This window comes from Anneissia japonica, unplaced genomic scaffold, assembly GCF_011630105.1.
Source record: "Anneissia japonica isolate Jap-2015-1 unplaced genomic scaffold, ASM1163010v1 scaffold2394_len201251_cov164, whole genome shotgun sequence".
Lineage (NCBI taxonomy): Eukaryota > Metazoa > Echinodermata > Crinoidea > Comatulida > Comatulidae > Anneissia > Anneissia japonica.
The window spans coordinates 5,515-16,790 of NW_022716878.1; the positions used below are offsets into that span (position 1 = coordinate 5,515).

Consider the following 11,276-nt stretch of genomic DNA (forward strand, 5'->3'; position numbering starts at 1 on the left):
ATAGGTGCATGTCTTTTAAAAGAAATTTTAATATTCAGGGTAGCCGCAATATGCAACTATAAAATGTGTCATTAAAATAATAATTCATCTACTCACAGCTGTGAAAATTCAAGGTTTTCCCCTCTTGAAAACGGTCAGGTAAATTTTTCTCATGTCTTATTCTATGTGTGTTTACATACATAAACAAATTGAGTAATTGCATACGATTTTTTTTCCATGAATCAATAAATACCAAAAAAGAAAGGGGGGTCGGGGGGTTCTCCCCCGGAAAAATTTTGATTCCTAGAAGGCGGGAAATAAGCTTTCCCGACTTCTGATGTGTCTTTTAATTACTTTTTATTTCTTCAAAATTCAATTTTTCCCCTCTTGAAAATGATTTAATGAATCAATGAATTCCGAAGAAAAAGGGTGTCCGGGTTACCCCGGAAATATTCGATTTCTAGAATGCGGGAAATGAGCTTTCCTGACTTCTGAAATGTCTTTTAAATGACTTTTTAAGTTCTCCAAAATTTAAGGTGTTTCCCTCTTGAAAACGGTCAGGTAAATTTTCTCGTGTCTTATTTTATGTGTGTATACATACATAAATAAACGCCTATTCTTTTTTCCATGAATCGATAAATCCCAAAAAGAAAGGGTGGTCCAGGGATTATCCCCTGGGAAAATTTTGATTCCTAGATGGCAGTATATAAGCTTTCCTGACACTGAAAGTGTGTTTTATTGACGTTCTTAAAAATTCTAATTTTCTTATTGTATGTAACATAAAAAAAAAAAAAAAAATCAGCTCACGGGTCCAGAAAAGTTAGGTCTAGAATTTTTTTATCTTTTTTTTTTGTTGGCCAAGGGAGGGGTCAGGACCCATTACCCTTCCCCCAGATCCGCCAATGTGAATCGCGAGAAAAATTAACTCGGTTGGGGACTGGATAAACATTCCCTTTCCCATCCTTCGCCTCCTTCCCTCTTTCATTTCTTGCATTTCTTTCAAATCATACAAAAATCTCCAGACATTATATATTTTTTGCCAAAAAGTGGGAGAGGGGGTCCGCCCCCCTGGTTCCGCCGGCCCGTTAAACAGTGTGGGTGAAAGTTTTTTGCAAAAAAAATAGGGGGAGGGGCGTACATCTAATCGCCATTCTAATATTTAACAGATGGCCCAGATATCAATTAAACCAATCAGCTGTTGAATGTATAGGTCTCAAGTCACTCACCCCAATGGCAATAAATCGTGCTTTTAGGCTAGCTAGGCTAGGGTAGGCCTAGCCTAGATAAGACCCTAGCGCCCCGCCTAGGGCCTAGGCTAGCCTACCCGGGTTCTGTTTCCTAGAGATTCTTTCTTTCTTTACCCAGTCAGCAGCAGCTGACTGGGTTCTGTTTCTTAGCAGTTTCTTTACCCAGTCAGCAGCAGCTGACTGGGGTTCTGTTTCTTAGCAGTTTCTTTATTTCTTTCTTTCTGGCAACATTTTAAAAGGCTACTAGTGGCAAACTACTGGACCGATTTAATTAAAACTTGGTGAGTAGGACCGGTGCCACCTCCCATTTATGTTTTATTCACAACTTAGGGTCAAAGGTCACATAAGGGGCATTAGGGTAAAAAAAACCAAAACTCGTATAAAAGACTACTTGTCTCACAAATAACGTAGCACAGTCTTGTCCTTTGCACATATACATTAGCATAAGGCAGAGTTTATAGGGTGTTCGAACAGGAATTAGCGGTCAAAGGTCATTAAGGGGTAATTTTTATCTTTTTTCTGGCAACATTTTAAAACGCTACTAGTGACAAACGGTTGTGCCGAACCAAACCTGGTCAATATAATCGGTGACACCTCGCATATATGGGGTGTTCACTGCTTGGGGTCAAAGGTCACATAGGGGTCATTAGGATAAAAAACTTTCAAAAAAATGAATAAAAGACTTCTTCTGTCACAAATAACATACCACAGAATTGTCCTGGGCACATATGTATTGGCATAAGGTAGGGTGTTTATGGTGTTCAGCGATTTACGGTCAAAGGTCATTAAAGGGTTATACTTTTGTTCTCTCTAGTAACATTTCAAAATGCTACTAATGGCAAACCATTGGACCAAATTCAATCAAATTTCGTCATTAAGAACCGGCGACACCTCCTACACCCCAGTCTGGGATCAGGGTTACATAGGGGTCATCGGGGTCAAATTTTCAAAATAGCCTAATTGAGCTCAAATTTACAAGGAATGATCCTTAGGACCTTCTAAACACGAAAAAATACTCTTCACTCTATATGTCAAAGTTCATAGGTCAAAGATTCAAAATGTTACTAATGGCAAACGAATAAACCGAATTCAATCAAATTTGATCATTAAGAACCAGTGACACCTTCTACACCCCTGTCTGTCATCAGTGGTTACATATGGGTCATCGGGGTCAAATTTTCAAAATAGCCCAATTGAGCTCGAATTTACCAGGAATGATCCTTAGGACCTTCTAAACATGAAAAACTACTCTTCACCTATAGGTCAAAAATCACAAGGGTCACTATAGTGAAAATGATCAAATATTGCTAGTGACTAACGATTGGACCAATTGCATTAGACAGACTCCTACCAAACATGGGGTGTTCACAGGTTGAGGTTAAAGGTCACAGTGGTTATCTCTTAAAAAATGACTGGGTTCATGTTCTATTGAACATAGTATCTCTAGTTTTTTTGTGATATAAGGGGAGGGGGCGCGCGTCGCAGGCGCCCCCCCCCCCACTAAATCCGCCCCTGATGTCTTGAGATTTTTGTATGATTGGAAAGAAATGCAAGAAAAGAAAGATGGAAGGAGGAGGAGAAGAATCGGAAAAAGAATGTCGCGATCATAAGCTAAGATCGGGACTATGTTTTAAATCACAGGTGGGCAAAGCGCGGCCCCCGACAGCGATTTTTTTGCGGCCCGCGAAAATAGATTAAAAAAACCCTATGTGTGTGGCCCGCCAAGCAACATTGGCACGAAAACACCTTGTTTTTACGGCCCGACACCGACCATATTAAAACTGAGAATAAAGTGGTGGAAAAGCGGTGCTTGGAGGTTTTTGCAAGCCCACTGGCAAAATCTAAGTTTGGGTGCGGCCATCGATGTTAAATCAAAAGTTCACTTTGGCCCAACCCTGCTTTAAATGCTTGAATGATGGGGCGGATGCAGAGATTTGGCAGTAGTGGGTGCAGTAGTGTAACTTCACAGCACCTCAACCACACCATGTGGTTGGGGCTGACGTGGGAAATTTTGAGAATATGGACCTCTAGCTACCCGGAAATTACACCCTCATGCCTTAAAAATCTTACCGGTAATTCATATCAACAATAGGCCTGTAATACAACAATTATTTTTTTAAAACTATAATTTAGGTGGTGCGATCGCACAGTCTGCGCCCCCTGTATTTGCCTAAGCAATATTATCATATCCTTCAAATAAAGATCGTAACCTAAGTGTTGGCTACATTGAAATTTAGTCAATTTTATATACTGGCGTAAATATAAAACCAGTTCTAGTCTGTGCCTTCTTTTGTTATGCTCGCGCACGGCTGGTTACTCACAATTTTTTTTTACGCGGCACTATCTACCGTACATTTCAGTGCATACTACGATAGTCACGCTTACTTTACGGTACAGAGCCGCGCCCTATCCAGCCGAATATTTATTATCGATCAGTGACCTTCCCTAAAATGGGTACCTATGTGCACGCGCAGGCTGCGTACAAAGAGATCCTACGGTTGGGCTTGTATTGAAGGGTGCCTCATAATATTGGATTGAAAAAGAAAGCTTGAAAGAGAAGAGGGAGAATTGTTTATTGTATTGTTGGTATTTACATGTTGTCCCCTTTTGAATAAAATCTACTAGTACACATTTTTTTTTTGCTTGGCGATAACATGTTAAGCGTGGTGCAATCTTCCCTTATTTCGCCTAAGCGTGGCTGTCATTTCGTTTTTTCGTATAGCTGGCGAAACCCACGATGGACATCCATATTAGGCCTTTTTGGCTGTGACAAAATATAGTCTATGTATTAGATGGGGTGAAGTTTTTTTTTTTTACAGCTAGTGCCATGTCATGCTTAGGTTATTTTACTTTTATGTTTGCACAATGTATTGAGATAGGGTGAGTAGGCCTACTTTGTAGGGGTCTTATATCACCTTCCCGACCTGATGTCGTCTTTCTTTCTTTTGGTATTGCTATTGAGACCACGAATAATTGCTTTGCTGTGACAAAATATGATAAAATGGGGTGAAGTTTTTATACACGGCCATGTCCTACTTTGAATATATCGTCAAGAATGTACATTTAATATAATTTACAGCACTTATCTTTGAATCTTATTTGTTTTGTAATTTGATATGGACATTGTTTGGAAAACCAGAAATTGATTAATTGATTGATTGATAGTACTTTTTTGTGACAAACGTTAGTTAGTTCATGTGTAGATTATGATGAAATAAACCGGGTTTGTTTGGGTGGAAGGGGGATGGGAGGGTTTGCGGGAACATGGAGGTAAAACCAAACCCCTGGGGATGATCTTACTATGGAGGACAGAACTGGCTTACTTACTAAGTTAAATTATCTGCACCTCAAAGTGCATACAAAAGCTGGTATGGCTATTAAACTACACTTTTTTTTTATAAGAACAAGTAAAATTTTGCCCAGGCTCAGTGTTTTTAGCTGATTTCAGGCTCAAAATGTTCTTACTTTGTTCTTATTTTACACACTTTTCAAACATTTCAAATTATTATTGTACAGCAAAAATGTGCCCTGAAAAAATGCCCTGGAAAAATTGCCCCAGAAAAATGCCTGGTAAAAATGATGATCAATTTGTTCTTATTTTGTTCTTAATTTTTAAGCAATTTCAGCCTCAGTGTTCTTATAAAATGTGTTCTTATAAAAAAAAAAGTGTAGGGCATTAGGGACGATATTACAAAAAACATGGCTGGTAAAATTATAGGGGAGTCGTAGCCTGTATCAACTCCTCTAAATCCGCCCCTGAATTATTCTACTTACTTTGGTGTGGCGCTGCTTATCTTAAACGAAATGTTCTTCTGTACTTAATGCAGTAGCTTATTCCTTTCAATATTTCGAATTTGAATACAGTTATGGATAAAGTCAGTACGAAGGCAACATGTAGACTACACGTCACTGTTATGGTTAAGGCTGGTCACGCTCATTAACATTAAACCAGTTCAAGTTGGATTGCTTTTATTATTAAGTGTTGATATTCATGAATGAATTCACACTTCCCAAACAATGGGCCGCATGTTTCAACCAAATCAAATTTATTGGATGTAGACCTAGACTTTTTGAACGGGGTCCTGTCTGACGGAGGTTAAGCACCCTCCGCTGGTACCACCTGTCAAACGTTCAGCTCTTCTTGTGAATTTTATCACTTCTGTATCCGTGCTTAAACTTGGTGGTGCAGAAAAAAGTCTCATATGAATTTATAAGAGCCGAAAACTACGGAAGCACCTAAGTGCCATTCGACTTGACGACTTGTCAAGATAATTTATGTTGTCAAGTCGACATAATATACATATCATGTCGACATGGCGAGATAGATTATCTTGACAAGTCGTCATAGTAAAAATTGTATGTTGTCATGGCGAGATAGATTATACAGACAAGTCGACATAATACATATTGTGTGTTGTCATGGCGAGATAGATTATCTTGACAAGTCGACATAATATAAGTTGTATGTTGTCATGGCAAGGTATTGTTACCAATTTCTAAAGAACACACAGTGGTGGACTATAAATTTTAACGAAACATGACAAATCTAATACGTCACGATACACAACCCACTTAATAACATCACATTTAAAAAAATATTTATTGAAACCTTTTAACACCTTTAAATACTGTTTCTATAATTAATGAAATCTTTTAACACCTTTAATTTTATCCTTATTGTCAACGCACATACAAACACCTTTTGTTTACACTTCTAAGTTTCATTGTTTTCATTGTTAATTTCAACATTAATCCAACACATGTGACATACATAGGCACTACGTCAAGACGCTAAAAAAATCCTCTGGTACCTATTCAAATGCATATTTTCTTTATTTATTTATCGCAATTATCATTATTATTTAAATTATTTAAAGCTCCTTTATTATGCAAATTGGACCATATACCCATATATAACAACTAAAAATATTAATCAATCAAAGTATAACAGTAGAATAGATATAGCAACAATTAGAAAAACCCACTATTTCCATTAAAATATTTGAGTTAGCAGCCATTACTTACCGGTTGGTCATTATAACCTTGAATTTTGTAGACCGAGTTTATATATTTTCGAAATCTTACACCAGCTCGATCCATAATAAGTGGTGGTAGACAACTATCAAATGTAATCCCTTCATGTTTGTCAGGCCAATCACCAATTTTATTGGGAACTTTACAGTCAAGTGGTACGATAGCAAAGAGTTTACATGGCAACAAATTTTCAGGCATAGTACCGTCAACATTCGCCACTGTGTTCCATTTCTGTTCTTTTTGAACAGTTGTGTGTAAATCTTTAACAGAAACAAATATTTTCTTTACTAGTCTCATATCTATAGACATCTATAAACAATACCAAGCATACCTACTTGTGATATCGAGATACCATATTAATTATCTGTTTACAATTATTCCCTTGATCATTCCATTCATTCGTTTGTTTGTTCGTTCGTTCATTTATTAATTTTATTATTTAATATTTACTTTGTCTATATCCCATTCATTTATACATGCATACATACACGCACACACAAACCCCCAAACCCCCTTACATACACACACACACCCACAAACACACACACACACACCACAAGCATTGCAAAACTACTAATGACTTTTAAAACTCTATACTATTATTAGGAAATTATGTTTATTTATTTATTATGTTTTTAAAGTCAGAAAAGGACTTTTTTATTGTCTTTCGTTGGTCTCCTGTTTCCATTATTTTTCAGTGTAAAATAGTTTTACTCTCATGTTTATACATTATTTACACATTATAGTATAAGCAATTCACAAAATCATTTCAATTTCGTACATAATAAAATACTCTAAAATTATAATACAGTAGTAAAATCGCAATAAATAGGTTTCCAGAAAAGGAATTAAGGAAAAGAATGACACTTGGAATGTATATTATAATGCTTTATATTTAAAATATTGTCATTATCATCGTACTGTTATCATCACCATAATTATCATAGAATTATTATCGTCATTATCATTATCGTTATATTCATTATCAACATTGCCTTTCACTATTATCTTAATTATCATTATAAAGCCCCATTCCTTTCAAAAATTTAAGTTGTTAAGAAAAATCTGATTATTTTATTTTTAAATATGTTATAAATATATATATATATATATATATATATATAATACGAAATTGCTAGTTTAACTAAATTTAGACATTCCTAAACATGAAAAAAATGTAAAATAAGACTGAAATTTGAATTTTTGTGTTTCATACAAAAAAATAAATGCGGATGAATTTTTTGTTTGATTTTGCGATAGGTCTGCGAAGAAATATAGTAGGCGCCGGAAACATTACCCTATCCAATACTGCTAGGCTAGGCCTAGCCTTACCTCAATTTTGGTTCTGTTATTACACATAAAAACAGCCCACATGATATTTCCCGTTGCTAGTATTGACACTTGTTACATAATATTTCATATCTGTTAAAAAATATTCTGACAGAGATTTTGACAATTAAATAAACATATCTCAGGCCTACTCGATCGACCCCAGTGTGCAAGATGCAAAGTACAAAAACTAATTTTATTAGGGAGGGCGCACTCTATTGACTGTATAAAGTATACATAAAAGCGAGAGCATTCCAGTGCGGAGATGCAATCTACAACCTCTGAATTTGCCTAGTAACGAAGAATTCGTCGAGAAAATGGTAATCTCCTATGAGAAACAGTCTGTATTTCTCATTTTCTTTATCCTTTTGCGTAAAACTAAAATTTATGCCAATATTTTTCCATTGTTTATAATAATTAGAATAATGCATATGCATTTTGTCTAAAAAAAATCTTTTATTTTTGAAATTTAGCCAGAAATGGGGCTTTAATATAATTATCATTCGTATTATTATTAATAATTATTATAGTGTTAATCATTATCATATGATTAGAAATTCAATTCTAAAAGTAAACTAACTTACGTTCCAGAACAATCTTTAAGTAACCAGTGTAGTAGCTCCATGCCAAGCCTTGGGCGACGTATGTGTTGCTGGATTCTTGAATTTCGCTTAATTCAACTACTGACAATTCCTGTAAATTTGGATTACCTTGTCGTTATTGCAAGATATTGTGTGTATATTACATTAATTTACGCAATCACTTTCCATTGATTATTTTACAAAATGACATCCCGGTAAAGTTTAATTGGGATACCTGCACCCAATAATAGTAATTATTCAGTGGTAAAGCCAACGACGAAAGGAGTGAGCCATGCCTTCTCGACGGGAAGGTCCATGGAGGGGTCTTAAGTATACATGGCCAGGCAGCGTCTAAAACCCTCCAAAGTATTCCCCAATAAACTGACAATTTATGAATTTGAAAGGATTGCTTAAAGCATTTTAGAGTCTCACATCCCGTAAAATCTATACAGTACACATTTTTTCTCTCACTGGTGCCACCCCCTAACCCTGCGAACTGATGCCACCACTGAATATAGCTTTTATTCTGTTTGACTGAGTCGGTTAATAGTGTGTGATACGTTCGTATAGGCTATCTTAAGCTACTAATAGAATAGTTCACCACAAACCTTGTAATCAAACATATAGTTCGCAAACATGGCAACACCAACTGACTTTATGAAAATTGGCCAATACGCGTCGTAGTTCTTGTGGTAAGGATCAAAGACGATTCTCAATAAAACTAAGATACAGGCTATTATTATGATTATTCTGGTCGATGATGTGAGCACATGGAAGCAGCTTTTGAATGCCTTAAAAAGCGACTTGTCATGGCGACTTTTTACATGCCGTAATTCCTCAATGAACACACACAGGCATTGACAAAACTTTCCGATAATGACAGCGCAAAGTGAAATAAAAAAATTAAATAAAGTGTGATAGGCATGAAGATCATAACGATCTTCATTATTTAACGCAGACTGATTGAGACTAGAATCAGTGCATTCCAAACTTTTTGCATCCATTAAGGTAATATTACAAACACAATAAACTAAATAAAGCAAAATAAAAAATGTTGCTGTGTATTGCTTCCAATTTCCTCGCTTTTTGGGAATTTCTCCAAAGTTATACTTATCATCGATAGAGGTCCTAAATAAAACAAAAGCCACAAACCAAATATTATAATGAATAACATGAGAATATTGCAAGAAGATTTATCTTCAACTACTATAAATACATAATACATTTCACGACTACTACTGCGATAATAATAATAATTGCAATTTGTATCTTAATTATTGTTCTTTTGATCACATCAAAGACCACCACTGGCTGCAGAAGTATGTTACCATAATTACTTGTTGGTATTTTTTTTCACTTACAGACATCAATTTATTACCGTACCTTGTCAAGTTGCCACCCTCGTTTTGAATCTACCACTCGACATGGTCTGGCCATTTTCACATTGTGTCTGTTTTCCTAGACCCAGTGCATAATGCATAGTCTATAAAAATACAATTTCCAAAACTTACCTATGGGATTCAGAATTAGGCATTTTAATTTGACTTATGTCGGATAAGCACTGGTCACTTTTTTTATGGCTATGGTTGCAACTGAAATATAAATGAAAATAAACACATCTAAAGAAAACAAAAAAACTTGTTACATGGTATGTGTCATTAAAACTTACCGTACCGTCTGTGTTCTAAATAACTTAAAAAATTAATAGTTAATTTGATTTTATATAAAAACAACATCTAGTTCCACACAAATCACATATAGAAGAAGATCACCTGAGATTACAAACCCTCGACCTGTTGCGCCATATCTATATAATAGTCGATTCGCTCGATCTGCTGGTTCTTGTTGTATTATAGGGATGAATACTAACTATCCATACGTAGCAGGTGAAGTGTGGCCGAGCTGAAAATATTGGAAACATTCTAAAATCTCTAACTTCTCTCCAATCCATCCGTCAAATCAGTGGCGTATAAAAGTATTTTTCATTGGGGGGGAGGGGGTGATTTTAAAATTCTTGGAATTGACATAAAATTACTGATGTTGTTCATACCCTTCAGTGTGAAAATGTGGCTTGCTTTGCAAGCACATCTAATATCTAAGTAAAGAAGAGCTTAGATTAGTACCAGATAAAATAATTATGTTATCAACATTAATTTTCATCTTTGTAAGCACATAAGACCTTGCAAATTATTTCTGTGACAGTATTTTGAAGTGTGTAAAGCTCCATTTTCCACCTGCCTGAATTTGACACATGGTCAATCCACTGCAGTCGGTCCGAGGTCGATCCACTCCAGTCAGTCTGGCCAAGCCAAACGACTCGGTGAAAAGGAATTCCATTTTTTCATAGCAATACAAGATCATTGTTACCGAAAGTTCCTGAGTTGAATTGTGTTGTTATGCAGACAAAAGTAGCTCTTATCGCTATATCGGAGTCGTGGTTGGATTCCTCGATTTCGGACCAAGAAGTAAATATCCCAGGTTTTAAGATCATAAGAAAGGACAGAAATAGATCCGGTAGTGGCGTCTGTATTTATATAATAGAGTCCATCACATACATACCGGACTGATCTAAATGTGCCAGATCTGGAAGCAGTTTGGATTGAACTCTCCTTGCCAAGAACGAAGCCTATCATCTTTGGAGTGTGTTATAGGTATCAGAAACAGTCTCATGGAGTTTTTATAAGCCTGTTAGATCAGGCTCTTGAACAAATAACACAAAACTCTGAATGTTATGTAATGGGAGATACTAACATGTGTGCCATAAAGAAAGACTCAAATCTTTTATTAAATATAACAACAAGTCCCATGGTTTTAGGTTACTATAAGTCAACAATAGACCATATTTTCTGTAACAGCACTGATAAAATTTCTGACTACGGCTGTCTACCAACTGGATTTAGCGACTACTTTGCGGTTTATGGTATTCGTAGAATAAAAACCAAGAAATATAACAAGCATAAAACAGTTCAACTGATCAGCCAGATCGTATGACAAGGAAAGTTTTGCTAAATTGCTTGAATAATCTAACTGGGACAGTGTCTACCACTCCGAATCGGTTAATGATGCATGGGATCTGTTTTGTGTAATATTTAATGCATCATTGGAT

At 35.9% G+C, this 11,276-nt stretch overlaps 1 protein-coding gene across 3 annotated transcripts in view; it reads right to left on the reverse strand.

Annotated features, from left to right (window-relative positions):
* Window positions 1-9,767, reverse strand: part of LOC117110024 — a 13,433-nt gene extending 3,666 nt beyond the window's left edge. The window contains exons 1-3 of one of the 3 annotated variants that reach the window (XM_033252580.1): window positions 9,682-9,767; window positions 8,174-8,282; window positions 6,252-6,520 (exon numbers count right to left, since the gene is read on the reverse strand). The gene's annotated coding sequence lies outside the window, so the exon portion shown is untranslated. Of the gene's footprint in view, window positions 1-6,251; window positions 6,521-8,173 lie in introns of all 3 variants that reach the window. The other 2 variants (XM_033252577.1, XM_033252578.1) reach the window with 2 other exon arrangements.
* Between the last annotated feature and the right edge of the window lie 1,509 nt (window positions 9,768-11,276).